We start from the raw sequence: 15,411 nt of genomic DNA on the forward strand, positions 1-15,411 counted from the left end.
CGTGTAATTTGTTTTTCTTCCGCAGGCTTGTGGCACCTACTCCTGCCGCGGCAAACGCGCCGCTGGCCCATGTGTCTTTTTTATCACATGGTCCATGTTTCCTGCTACAACGCCTTCCGTCTTTTCTTGTCTGTGTACCCCGGCTGGAACAGCTCTCGGTCCACGAAACGCCACCTTTTTTTGGAGCAGCTCGGCGCAGCGCTCGTCACCCCAGCAATGGAGAACCGACCGCAGATGCCTAGAGCACCGTTTTCGGCGAGCCTGGTCCGTGAAGTCCAGGGCCGGGCCAATCAAGAGGGAGATGGGGAGGGGAGGAGCCACAGCCGGTCCCGGCCAAATCACGTAAGACTTGCATATGCTGTGCGCTGATCAGAAGGGAGTGTGGAGCCAGTGCGCAAAGTGTCACGCACATGCATGCAAGAGGCACTACAGGATTATCTGTGAGTCGTGTTTCAAGTGCCAGTAAACATTCATTCTCACACACGCACGCACGCACACACACACACACACACACACACACACACACACACACACACACACACACACACACACACACACACACACACAACAACAACAACAAAACATACCATACCACGGCATACACTGCACAAATATTGTTCTTATGTTTGAAATTTAATGAATGTTGAAATGTTTATATGTATAATAAAATATGTAGTTGTACGAAGGTCTCATTTTTGTTTGTCTGCACCGGACACGTTGCCATGGCGAGGCGCATACAATTTCATGACATGATCCGTTTTGGACCATTAGCCAATGTGTTCATTAACTTTAAAATTCTCTTTGTACCAAAAACTAATTATGCATTAAAGTTAATATTGTTACCAATTACTGGCATGGTCAAGGTTGTAATATCTTTATCAGAAATATTTAACCATATGCAAATTTTTCTAAATATTCCATATTTTGTGTTTTTCCCATTGGAAGAAAAAGAGGGTTGTCATGGCAAATTCCATATAGACATATATAATAATAAAAAAAACTTTATATCTATGAATAGGGCTGAAGTAATGGAAAAGATCAGATGCACTGAAAGAAAAAAATATTTCTGTATGGCATGTTTTTTTTAGACTTTTATGAAATGTCAATTTTTTGTCTCTTTTGGTTAAAGTGTTTAGAAAAGCCAAAATTCTCATTGTACCAAAAACTAATAATGCATTAAAGTTAATAATCCTACCAATTGTTGGTATGGTCAAGGTTGTAATATCTTTATCAGAAGTATTTAACTGTCCACTAACTTTTGGAAATATTCCACATTTTGTGTTTTTCCCATTGGAAGAAAAAGAGGGTTGTAATGGCAAATTCCATATAGACATATATAATAATGGAAAAACTTTATATCTATGGATAGGGCTGGAGTAATGGAAAAGATTGGTGCGTTGAAAGAAAAAAATATATGTCTGTATTACAATTTTTTTGAAGACTTTTATGAAATGTCAATTTTTTGTCTCTTTGGTTAAAGTGTTCAGAAAAGTTAAAATTCTCATTGTACCAAAAACTAATGATGCATTAAAGTTAATAATCCTACCAATTATTGGTATGGTCAAGGTTGTAATATCTTTAGCAGAAGTATTTAACTGTGCACTAACTTCTGGAAATATTCCACATTTTGTGTTTTTCCCATTGGAAGAAAAAAAGGTTATAATGGCAAATTCCATATAGACATATAAAATAATAAATACAACTTTATATCTATGGATAGGGCTGAAGTAATGTAAAAGATTGGTGCATTGAAAGAAAAAAATATATTTCTGTATTACAATTTTTTTTAACACTTTTATGAAATGTCAATTTTTTGTCTCTTTGGCTAAGGTGTAGAGCCATTTTAATCGGTACCTAAGGGTTAATCAAGCCAGATATCCTGGGGATAACCGGTGCTCAGGCACAGGTGGGAACCAATGTTGACCGGGATAAGTTTCTACCGGAAGCATTTAAAGTTTTTTGAACACTGAATGTTTTGCTATTTAATGGTAACTATTAGCACGTTACCATCGTGTGATCGGACTTCGTAACTGCGACTCCGCTTTGCATTTCCCGCCATCAGAATCGACAGCGCTGCGTCTCTATGACGTCATACTAGTCGGATTAAAACTCCGATGACTCCAGCCAATCCTCGCCGGGTGCGGTGGCGCGCGCCTGTAATCCAAGCTACCGGGAGGCTGAGGCTGGAGGATCGCTTGAGCTCAGGAGCTCTGAGCTGCAGCGGACTATGCCGATCGGGTGTCCGCACTAAGTTCGGTATCGATATGGTGCTCCTGGGGGAGCTCGGGACCACCAGGTCGCCTAAGGAGGGGTGCACCGGCCCAGGTCGGAAACGGAGCAGGTCAAAGCCCCCGTGCCGCTCAGTAGTGGGATCGCGCCTGTGAATAGACGCTGTAGTGCAGCCTGAGTAATACAGCGAAACACAGTCTTTTTGGACTCCACACAACATGAACGTCGCAGCAACAACTTTAACGTTATGTCTTTACAACACACAGCAGCTTCATCGCTGCTTCTTCATCTTCTTCTTCTCACGTTGAACCTGCATAAACCCGCTGTTCTGCTGGCTCCACACCGCCTCCATCTGGACCATCCCTGTAACTACACCAACCACACCGAACCCCTCCAGTGACGTCCTGCGGGTGGAGGCAAAATATTGGATGTAGTAATCGATCAGGTTTTAAAATCCTTCACTGTTTTAAACCTGGTTTTACATCATCTTTAAATATTGAGCATGTTTAAGTATACTTATAAACACATGAAGTTTGGTTTGGTCAGATTGTACTGGTTTCAGTGAGGAATCTGTAGTCTTAAACACAATTAATAATATTCTATTCATATTTAATGGCTTTCAAGAGGCAACAATATAAGGGATAAACAAATGTTTGAAATATTGTCACCATGGACCAGGTGTAATAATCTTAATTTGTTAAAATCCTTCTCAAACCTATGCCAGACAAAATGTTTTGCCTGACATTCATTGTGCGCACTTTCCTTTGGTGCTTCTTCATATATTTAGCAGATCTAGACTCCTAGACTCCTTCTGAATCTGTCTCAGTTGTGCTGTCACAACATTGATATTGTTGTATAACATTCTATTTTTCTCTCTTTCTTTGCTCCACATTGATACAGATTTTCTAAGATAATACAGTACCAGGATAATATTTTTGACAAATTCCCGGTTAGCTGTCAAGACATGATATTTGATTCTCATAACATTTTAGTTGTATTTTTCTCTTCTGGTTGTAATCAACAAGCAGAGGCTAATGTTGTGTTTTTGGAGGTGTGTTCGAGGTCAGTTAGAGTACAAATAATCTTTTTTCAACGAACTTGTCTATGCCAATGATGAATAAGGACAAGTTGACTCAGTGTTGGCTCTCATATCATATCATTTCATATCACATCATCATTTACCAGAAACGCCATTAAAGTTATGGGTGAGCTCTTCTACTTTCTGGTAGAAGTCGCGGATTGTTAGTAGGCAGTCACGTGATCCTGTATGTGCATTCTATTGGCTAATGGCATCCGGAAGTGCGCTCCGTTCTGTCAGTCTCGGACTTTTGTGAGACAGAAAGTGCTTTAAACAGTCCATAAAAGTGTGGGAAAAGGTAATACAGATGGTTTAATATCAGTATAGGGAAGGTTCATAAACGTTAAAATTACCGTAAACAATAATAGTTTGTCGCTATATCGCGGAATTTGTTATTTGCATGTGGTTCCTGGAAGGCATTAACCGTGAGGAACGAGGGGTACTGTATAACGAAACTTTGTGAAAACGTGACGTAAAGACGTGGACACGTCACATTAAAATGCTTCCATTGTGTTAGAAGTATTTGCAACTGCTCCTCAACTTTTTCCACAATCAAAATTGTTGTCAATGTGCTCCTGTGACGTCATTCTAGTCGAACTAGCCCATCCCATCCGACTGGGGGTGTGAGGCGGGTGATACTGCAGGCATGAAGCCAGTGCAACCCGGAGCCACATACAGTATATGACAGTCAGATACTCACACCTACGGACATTTTGAGACTGGCTAATTGTTTTTGGAAGTAGGAGGAAGCCAGAAAACCCAAAGAATCCACGCAAACGTCGGGAGAACATAAAAAGTCCTCACAGATCCGGGAACTGCTTTGCCGTGTAGCGATGGCAGTACCCGCTGCTCCGCGCTTAGTCAGCTGTTATTCAATTTAAAGCAGGGCTTTGAACTGGTTCATGGAACGAAAACGAAATCCGAAAAATTTATATTTTTTAATGTTCCTGAACACAAAATATTTGTAAACCGGTTAATACCGGGGTTTTTTCTTCGTTCTTGAAAAAAATATTTGACCTCACGTTTCACTTCCTGTCATTCACTGGACGACGGATGAGAGCAGATAGAAGTATCGGCGATCAGCAGCGGTTATGTAGTGTCTAAGTAGGGGGCATAAGCCTTAACTACAGTGATATAACTGTCATAAAGCAGTGGTGTAGTGCTGTGGTACTGTTTACTGTAGGGTAGGGATATATCTATAATAGTCTATAGTATATAAACTAATTGCTTTAGTTGCCAATCCAAAAGTCCTTAAGTTACCGTATTTTGCGCACCATTTGGCTCATTGTACAAAGAGGCGCAGTCTAAATAACACAGTTTATTTCTGTACTTTAACCGGACACACGGCGCACATTATTGTTCGGTTCATGCTTGTCAACGGAAGCGAAAAGCTGACTGTGGTTGAACTGTGTTGTACTACGTATTTAAATGTCAAAAAATACACCGAAATTATTTTTTAAATATGTTTTTATTTCCTTATTTTTTGATTAATCTGTGCTAAATCCTTCGAAGTCTTTATCTTCGGTCTGCATTGAATATCTCGGTAGTTTCACTATCGCTGACTGTCTGGTTTCCGGGTGTCTGTCCGGTCATGATGCCGGCTTTAGCGAAACATCGGACAAAAGTCAAAGCAGACACGTTAGTCCAGGATCCGCAATCCACCACATATTGTGGGGGTGTCTCTCCCTCTGTACTGCCCCCCAGTCCTGGTAAACATGTGTTCACGTCTCTCATCCATCGCTCCACGATGCACGCAGTTTAACTTTAAAGGCTCTGTTTACACCGAAATTTTAAGGCTTTTAAGCGCGTCTTGCGGTACGCAAAATACGGCACCTACATAACCTACATATTTATATTTACAAGGAACGTTATTAACCGGCTCAGGAACTTTATTTTTTTGTTCTAACCGGTTCAGGAACGTCAGTTTATGGGTGGTACACAAAACCGGAAACGTTATAATTCCGTTTCTGTTCGGAACGAAACAATTGGCAAATAATTGTGGTTCAAAAATCCCTGAAAGAGGAGAGAAAACTGAGTTTCCCTGACCGGGAATCGAACCCGGGCCGCGGCGGTGAGAGCGCCGAATCCTAACCACTAGACCACCAGGGACTCACTTCTCAAACAGCAATATATTTCCGTCCTCGTACAAAACAATTTAAAGTTTGTAGTACCTTTAATCAAGCCAGATATCCTGGGGATAACCGGTGCTCAGGCACAGGTGGGAACCAATGTTGACCGGGATAAGTTTCTACCGGAAGCATTTAAAGTTTTTTGAACACTGAATGTTTTGCTATTTAATGGTAACTATTAGCACGTTACCATCGTGTGATCGGACTTCGTAACTGCGACTCCGCTTTGCATTTCCCGCCATCAGAATCGACAGCGCTGCGTCTCTATGACGTCATACTAGTCGGATTAAAACTCCGATGACTCCAGCCAATCCTCGCCGGGTGCGGTGGCGCGCGCCTGTAATCCAAGCTACCGGGAGGCTGAGGCTGGAGGATCGCTTGAGCTCAGGAGCTCTGAGCTGCAGCGGACTATGCCGATCGGGTGTCCGCACTAAGTTCGGTATCGATATGGTGCTCCTGGGGGAGCTCGGGACCACCAGGTCGCCTAAGGAGGGGTGCACCGGCCCAGGTCGGAAACGGAGCAGGTCAAAGCCCCCGTGCCGCTCAGTAGTGGGATCGCGCCTGTGAATAGACGCTGTAGTGCAGCCTGAGTAATACAGCGAAACACAGTCTTTTTGGACTCCACACAACATGAACGTCGCACCAACAACATTAACGTTATGTCTTTACAACACACAGCAGCTTCATCGCTGCTTCTTCATCTTCTTCTTCTCACGTTGAACCTGCATGAACCCGCTGTTCTGCTGGCTCCACACCGCCTCCATCTGGACCATCCCTGTAACTACACCAACCACTTTTACATCATCTGTAAATATTGGGCATGTTTTGAGATACTTCTAAACACATGGGGTCTGGTTTGGTCAGATTGTACTGGATTCAGTGAGGAATCTAGTCTTAAACACAATTTAATAATATTCTATTCATGTTTAATGGCTTTCAAGAGGCAACAATATAAGGCATAAACAAATGTTTGAAATATTGTCACCATGGCCCAGGTGTAATAATCTTAATTTATTGGTGCTTCTTCATATATTTAAGCAGGTCTAGACTCCTAGACTTCTTCTGAATCTGTCTCAGTTGTGCTGTCATAACATTGATATTGTTGTATAACATTCTATTTTTCTCTCTTTCTTTGCTCCACATTGATACAGATTTTTTAAGATAATACAGTACCAGGATAATATTTTTGACAAATTCCCGGTTAGCTGTCAAGACATGATATTTGATTCTCATAACATTTTAGTTGTATTTTTCTCTTCTGGTTGTAATCAACAAGCAGAGGCTAATGTTGTGTTTTTGGAGGTGTGTTCGAGGTCAGTTAGAGTACAAATAATCTTTTTTCAACGAACTTGTCTATGCCAATGATGAATAAGGACAAGTTGACTCAGTGTTGGCTCTCATATCATATCATTTCATATCACATCATCATTTACCAGAAACGCCATTAAAGTTATGGGTGAGCTCTTCTACTTTCTGGTAGAAGTCGCGGATTGTTAGTAGGCAGTCACGTGATCCTGTATGTGCATTCTATTGGCTAATGGCATCCGGAAGTGCGCTCCGTTCTGTCAGTCTCGGACTTTTGTGAGACAGAAAGTGCTTTAAACAGTCCATAAAAGTGTGGGGAAAGGTAATACAGATGGTTTAGTATCAGTATAGGGAAGGTTCATAAACGTTAAAATTACCGTAAACAATAATAGTTTGTTGCTATATCGCGGAATTTGTTATTTGCATGTGGTTCCTGGAAGGCATTAACCGTGAGGAACGAGGGGTACTGTATAACGAAACTTTGTGAAAACGTGACGTAAAGACGTGGACACGTCACATTAAAATGCTTCCATTGTGTTAGAAGTGTTTGCAACTGCTCCTCAACTTTTTCCACAATCAAAATTGTTGTCAATGTGCTCCTGTGACGTCATACTAGTCGAACTAGCCCATCCCATCCGACTGGGGGTGTGAGGCGGGTGATACTGCGGGCATGAAGCCAGTGCAACCCAGAGCCACATACAGTATATGACAGTCAGATACTCACACCTACGGACATTTTGAGACTGGCTAATTGTTTTTGGAAGTAGGAGGAAGCCAGAAAACCCAGAGAATCCACGCAAATGTGGGGAGAACATAAAAAGTCCTCACAGATCCGGGAACTGCTTTGCCGTGTAGCGATGGCGGTACCCGCTGCTCCGCGCTTAGTCAGCTGTTATTCAATTTAAAGCAGGGCTTTGAACCGGTTCATGGAACGAAAACGAAATCCGAAAAATTTATATTTTTTAATGTTCCTGAACACAAAATATTTGTAAACCGGTTAATACCGGGGTTTTTTTTTCGAGTTTAAAAAAAAATTTGACCTCATGTTTCACTTCCTGTCATTCACTGGACGCCGGATGAGAGCAGAGAGAAGTATCAGCGATCAAAAGCGGTTATGTAGTGTCTAAGTAGGGGGCATAATTCTTAACTACAGTGATATAACTGTCATAATACATACATAATACATACATAATACATAATACATAATAATACAATTTCCTCCGGGATTAATAAAGTATCTATCTATCTATCTATCTATCTATCTATCTATCTATCTATCTATCTATCTATCTATCTATCTATCTATAAAGCAGTGGTGTAGTGCTGTGGTACTGTTTACTGTAGGGTAGGGATATATCTATAATAGTCTATAGTACATAAACTAATTGCTTTAGTTGCCAATCCAAAAGTCCTTAAGTTACCGTATTTTGCGCACCATTTGGCTCATTGTACAAAGAGGCGCAGTCTAAATAACAGTTTATTTCTGTACTTTAACCGGACACACAGCGCACATTATTGTTCGGTTCATGCTTGTCAACGGAAGCAAAAAGCTGTCTGTGGTTGAACTGTGTTGTACTACGTATTTAAATATCAAAAAATACACCGAAATTATTTTTTAAATATGTTTTTATTTCCTTATTTTTTGATTAATCTGTGCTAAATCCTTCGAAGTCTTTATCTTCGGTCTGCATTGAATATCTCGGTAGTTTCACTATCGCTGACTGTCTGGTTTCCGGGTGTCTGTCCGGTCATGATGCCGGCTTTAGCGAAACATCGGACAAAAGTCAAAGCAGACACGTTAGTCCAGGATCCGCAATCCACCACATATTGTGGGGGTGTCTCTCCCTCTGTACTGCCCCCCAGTCCTGGTAAACATGTGTTCACGTCTCTCATCCATCGCTCCACGATGCACGCAGTTTAACTTTAAAGGCTCTGTTTACACCGAAATTTTAAGGCTTTTAAGCGCGTCTTGCGGTGCGCAAAATACGGCACCTACATATTTATATTTACAAGGAACGTTATTAACCGGCTCAGGAACTTAATTTTTTTGTTCTAACCGGTTCAGGAACGTCAGTTTATGGGTGGAACGCAAAACCGGAAACGTTATAATTCCGTTTCTGTTCGGAACGAAACAATTGGCAAATAATTCTGGTTCAAAAATCCCTGAAAGAGGAGAGAAAACTGAGTTTCCCTGACCGGGAATCGAACCCGGGCCGCGGCGGTGAGAGCGCCGAATCCTAACCACTAGACCACCAGGGACTCACTTCTCAAACAGCTATATATTTCCGTCCTCGTACAAAACAATTTAAAGTTTGTAGTACATTTAATCAAGTTGATATAAGCCCACTTGGTCGAAGCTTTTGTTACTTAAAATAAAACAATTCAGTGTTATGAGGTGAGTTCTTTTTTGTAGTAATAGTCCGTTAACATTACATATTTTAATAACAATAATAATACCTCTTTGACAATTTGGTGTGAACAATTCACCAAGTTGCGTGTTTTCACAGGTAGGAGGAAGCCAGATATCCTGGGGATAACCGGTGCTCAGGCACAGGTGGGAACCAATGTTGACCGGGATAAGTTTCAGCCGGAAGCATTAGTAGTTTTTTGAACACTGAATGTTTTGCTATTTAATGTTAACTATTAGCACGTTTCCATCGTGTTATCAGACTTCGTAACTCCACTTTGTATTTTCACCATCAGAATCCACAGCACTGCGTCTCTGTGACGTCATACTAGTCGGATTAAAACTCCGATGAGTCCTACCTATCCTCGCCGGGTGCGGTGGCGAGCGCCTGTAATCCAAGCTACCGGGAGGCTGAGGCTGGAGGATCGCTTGAGCTCAGGAGCTCTGAGCTGCAGCGGACTATGCCGATCGGGTGTCCGCACTAAGTTCGGTATCGATATGGTGCTCCTGGGGGAGCTCGGGACCACCAGGTCGTCTAAGGAGGGGTGCACCGGCCCAGGTCGGAAACGGAGCAGGTCAAAGCCCCCGTGCCGCTCAGTAGTGGGATCGCGCCTGTGAATAGACGCTGTAGTGCAGCCTGAGTAATACAGCGAAACACAGTCTTTTTGGACTCCACACAACATGAACGTCGCACCAACAACATTAACGTTATGTCTTTACAACACACAGCAGCTTCATCTCTGCTGCTTCTTCATCTTCTTCTTCTCACGTTGAACCTGCATGAACCCGCTGCTCTGCTGGCTCCACACCGCCTCCATCTGGACCATCCCTGTAACTACACCAACCACACCGAACCCCTCCAGTGACGTCCTGTAGGTGGAGGCAAAATAATATTAAACTCATGGATCTACTAATGGTTCAGGTTTTAAAATCCTTGCCTGTTTTAAACCTGGTTTAACATCATCTGTGTATATTGAACATGTTTTGGGATGCTTCTAAAGCGGTCAGGGGAGTCATGGCCTCACCTGCCATCATGAAACAAAAACAAGGGAAAATGGAAGAAATAATTTAAATGGTTATATTAATCCAGTGACGTGTATTATAAAACTACCAAGTTAAAGTCACCAGTTTTAGATTATTTAACTCAAAATCGCCAAATTTTCAAATTTACCTCTGAAATACTGAGAAGTGACCCCTGGTAAGGCAGCAGCCAGCTGGATTGCGCAATGACTCGGCTAGCTGTGCTGGTATCTAAACAGTAAGCCCGTAATGCTATCTGTCTATATGTCGCTGTTAACATGTTCAAACACGTTTGCTATATGAACTAAACTTCCATAGTTTAGGTAATGTATATAATGTACTTTTTTTTTTGTCAAGAACTGTATGTGTGTAACGTCTTTCTTGAGATGAGCGATCCTAAAATGCCTGGGAAGCATTAACTGAGGCACGCAGTTCTCTTGCCTCATGGTAGAGGGCGCTGCTGATCCCAGGGATTCTTCTTGGGACTCCTCGGCCACAAAATAAGACCTTGTTCAAACTGGTCACCTATGTATATCCGATTTTTAGCCCATCCAGATTGATGTCAGATGTCGCGTTTGTAGTCTGAACAGTACCATACCACATGATATCCGATTTTTGGGAGGTAGTTTTGTGGCGGACCATGACGTCATATCCACGATGGGAGAGCAAGGCGTCAGAAGGAAGAGCGTCGCGAATTACGGAGTAGTAAAAAACGGAAGAAGTTGACAATGTCTGGTGTGTGAGAGATTTCCTCCCCCTCTATCAGACAGTGATATTGCCAATACGCTAAGGTAACAAAACTTCATGTTTGTCGTCATTGTTGTTGTTGCCGCCGTCGCAATTATATGACCTCACACATTACGTGCACTAAACGACGTCTCCACCCCGATGTCATTGTTACGGCAACCTGTCAGATCGGCCAATAATATAGCCCAGTCTGAACAGAGCAAGATCGCATTTGGACTCTTGCTCAAAACAATGTGAACAGTCGTCCTTAAAATAAGATATGGAAGGAAATCCGATATTCCTGCAGTCTGAACGCAGCCTAAGTGACAGCAAATTACAAGTCCATTCATTTTTGTCCGCTTGCCTTGCCTTAATACAAAAATGGAGGATTACGTATCTCAACTCAAAAAATTTTCAATGCTTTTGTTCAGAAGGAGCTGCGCATGGACGTCATTTATAAGTAAACATAACATAAACAAAAGTGTAGGTAACAACATAACTTTTTTTTAATCAGATGTGCTTATTTGTGTATTACATATTATTTGTGTACGTATAAATAATTCTGCTATGAGACTTTAAAAATAACTCAGTCACTGTTGATCATTAAATGGTGAATAAGCTACACTGTAGGTTCATGTTTGTAAATCTGATAATGATGAAGTCAGTCCCTCACCAAACATGAACCTCATTACACGTCACTGTGCTTCACCCTACTCCTTTTTGGACATGTGGGATTCATTGCTTGGACTATTGTTATTGTCGTTTTGTCTACTTTCAATGATCTTGTTTGCTTTTCTCCTCAGTTTATTTTCGTTGTTTTACTACCACATGTACAAAATAATAAAGCATTCATTCGTTCCTTCATTCGTATCTCCCCTCATATGTCCCATTTCCTGATCAGTGTTGGCCATCAGTGATATGATTTTTTTTTTCAACTGCCTCCATTTGCCTATTGGATTGCACCTAAAAAAAAACAGACGTTCTTTTCACAACATTCCATCACCTTTTCACCTATAATATGAAGTGAGACTGCTGTATAAGTCAAGGTTATGCATTCACTTCTGCTAAAGCTTTTTTTTTTTATAACTATATGCTCATCACCAGGTAAATATATTAAAATTTCGAACTCACCTGAGGTGAAACATGGCAGACTTGTGTTTTTCATTGGTTGCTATGGTGAATAGTATGGGAGCTTCGATTATGATGCCTTTTCACACTTCCTCGTGCACAAATTTAGCCATGACTCATCAAGCTGGATAATTAATTTATTATCAGTTGGTTTCCACTGCCCATGGTGTGCATGTAGCAAAAATGGTTGAGGTTGACCATGAATGCACCCTCTATATTCAGTATGTCTCATGACGTGAAGCATTTTTATGTAAAATATCTACATGGATACTCTCTAGTGATTTCGGTGATGATGGGTCATTGCACTGAAACATGACTCCTATCTGTTGACAACACCTCCTACATAAAGTCTCCGTATTTCATATCAGTGGGACAAGGATCAGAAACGTGTTAGCTGGATGATCACAGCCAACAGATTCTTATACGTTGTGTTTTCATGGTTTCATTCACTGGTGCAGAAGGTGCACCAGTACAGTTGTCATTTGTCACGTGAAACCTTTGTACTCGATGAGGAACTACTACCTGACATCTGGAGTGATGCAATGTGCAAACAATACAGCACTTTGAAAAAACACCAAGAAATATTAATTATTTTAAATAATTTCATAGACAGAAAATAGAAAAGCTGACTTCTAGATCAAACATGAAACTGAGTTTGGGAATTTACCACCAAGCTGTTTCCCACATTCGCAGTGAGCAATGCTCTTTTTTTGGTGTCAAACAGCTGACATTTAAGGTAAACCACAAATGACTGAATGTTGGTCAAGAGCAACTGTTAACCAAACGGTTTCTGAAGGGTTAAACCCTCCTCCTATCATTGTGAACTGGACTTTACACCGTTCTGCGATGACTTATGAATGACCTTTTGCTTTGAGGTGAATATTTATCTTTGGTGTATTAGTGTCATCAGCATCTACATATTCTGCTCTTCCCTTCATAATTTTGTACTTATTAAAAATCTCCCATAACTATTTGGGAGGAAAAAAGACCCAGAATCTTGACGTCTCTGTTTGCCACTGAAACAGTCTTGAGGGGGGTTTTTCCTTACGAAGAGGAGTGACTCCTGTTGGGGAGCAAAGGAAGAATTCATTAAAACTAGTCACTTCTGATAATTCAGAAGCCATGTTGTTAATTAATTCTGTTTCATGCTTGTTTTGGAAGTTGTCACTGCTTCTAGGCACCAGTTTGACCACCTGAATGCGCTAAAATACGGTAAATGTTTCTCACTGTTTTTATTATTGTCTGCAACAGAATGTGAATCCAGCCACAGTCCATACAAGAAAGACATAAATATATTTATAAAAATAAAATGCATGTCTACTACAGTATACATAACTGCTCTCAGCCCAGTCAGTGTTTGTACTGTACCTCACACGCCTCAGGGGTCATTGAGTTTTCAGAAATAAGGCTGTTCTAAATCAAAGCTTCAGCCTTGTTCTGTTTGTCTATATTTGCACTGTATTGTATTTGTGTCTCATTAAAGCAGAATGTGACTAATCAGCTTTCCTCCGTTCTCTCTCTCTCTTTTTACAGTCTCAACTCTTTTGGATGCCGTTAAATGCCAAGCATTAGAAATGTCTGCCCTTGCCTAAGCTCTTCAAAATTCCTGTGATGGTGGAACATGTTTTTGTGTGGGAGGGTTGTTCTGCCAAGCAAAGCTGTCTTAGTCCTGATTCTTTTCTTTTTTTCTTTTTTTTTTCACAAGAAAATCTTGTTGTTGCATCACCAAATGTCACCTCGTGATGGGGGCAAGCAAGAAAATAAGAGTTCACATATGTGGATGTAATGTTTTCATGCTTGAGCATAAACCCCCAGTTTTATCACATTGATAAACTTTTTAAAATATACATTAATTATCTCCATAAGAATTCTCCTGCAAAGTATTCATAACGGTTACTTACTGAATTTCTGATGTACTTTATATTACTAAAAATAAATTTACAGCTCATTACTGTATTGTTAATTCACAGCAGTAAGACTACAGTATTTTAGAATTTAATTTATAGTATATACCATGTGTACAATGATAATTACTATTGTAATACTACTACTAAAATAGTCAACTGACTTTGTAGTGCCTTTCTAGCCTGACAAATCATTCATAGCGCTTTACAACACAATCCAGCATTCACACACACACACACACACACACACACACACACACACACACACACACACACACACACACACACACACACACACACACACACACACACACGCATTTAAATGGTAGCGTCAGAGGCTGGCAGCCAACAGGCCTCCTCATCGGGAATGACAACTAACAGCAAGAACACACCATCTTTAACAATGTGGGGCTCATTGTTGTCCAAATTATCACTGCTGCTGACCAATCAGCATGTGTGTATTACCAGCATTAAATAATAAAAATAGCAACAAAACCAAGAACAACAATAAATAAATAAATAAATAAATAAATAAATAAATTTTAAAAAAAAAATACCTGTACTGCTTGTAGGTCACATCTTGCAAGTTATAAATAAAAAATTTAAAAACTAAACTAAACACTTGGACCAGGATAACAGTATGCTGTCTTCTGTTCTGACACTCCAAAGGAGAATACAAACTAAACGGAGGTCGCCTTATGAACTCAGCTCTGGACATCTGTGAAAAAAAGTTGAGGAGGTTGCAGCGTCTGTGTCATTTTACAACTTTAGTTACCTTCCCATAATGCTCTGCTCTCTGCAGTTAGGTAAATAATAAATCCCTGAGAAAAACTGTCCTCTTTCTAGGTGCTGTAATCATAAATTATTTTTCCGGATCACTTTAGAATGTAAAATAGCAAAAGTTCGTCATTTTGTGTTTTATAAATCTAAATGCCTCCTATACTGTATCTCCAGTACATAATGTAAAACTACTATCTGTGTTAATTGAATCTAATACCCTCTATTGTATTGCTTTCTGATGTGTTCTCTGCAAATTCAAAGAATTATTTAAACTTTTGAAGAGGGAATTCTAGGTGACATTTGGGGAGCCCCATGAGCATTTGTCATTGCCAAATGCTCTCACCTTTGCCTCATCTTATTGCAGCTGGTGAGACTGTGAGTGCAGCACAATCTGGAAATTACCATGAAGTAGGGGTGAATATTCACAAACCAGTCATCCATGTGGAGTTTTAGGATGCGTGTCTCTCGAGGACTGAGTCGAAACATTCGATCTACTGTACGGGGCTGCTAAAGCGAAAAGAGGAAGAGGCAAGGCCAGTGATGCCTGACATAGTTGCAGCAAGAAACGTACTCCCACCTACCTACAGATACACACGCACGCAGGCACACACACACACACACACACACACACACACACACACACACACACACACACACACACACACACACGCACATGCACAAGTTCACATTCAAACATGGACTCAA

At 40.8% G+C, this 15,411-nt stretch overlaps 2 non-coding genes across 2 annotated transcripts; both read right to left on the reverse strand.

The window, feature by feature from the left end:
- Window positions 1-5,344: 5,344 nt before the first annotated feature.
- trnae-cuc (transfer RNA glutamic acid (anticodon CUC)) lies at window positions 5,345-5,416 on the reverse strand. The gene has a single exon. It is a non-coding gene; the product is annotated as a tRNA-Glu (tRNA).
- A 3,512-nt stretch (window positions 5,417-8,928) lies between these two features.
- trnae-cuc (transfer RNA glutamic acid (anticodon CUC)) lies at window positions 8,929-9,000 on the reverse strand. The gene has a single exon. It is a non-coding gene; the product is annotated as a tRNA-Glu (tRNA).
- Window positions 9,001-15,411: the final 6,411 nt, after the last annotated feature.

The sequence above is a fragment of the Antennarius striatus genome, chromosome 19 (assembly GCF_040054535.1).
Source record: "Antennarius striatus isolate MH-2024 chromosome 19, ASM4005453v1, whole genome shotgun sequence".
Classification (NCBI taxonomy): Eukaryota; Metazoa; Chordata; class Actinopteri; order Lophiiformes; family Antennariidae; genus Antennarius; species Antennarius striatus.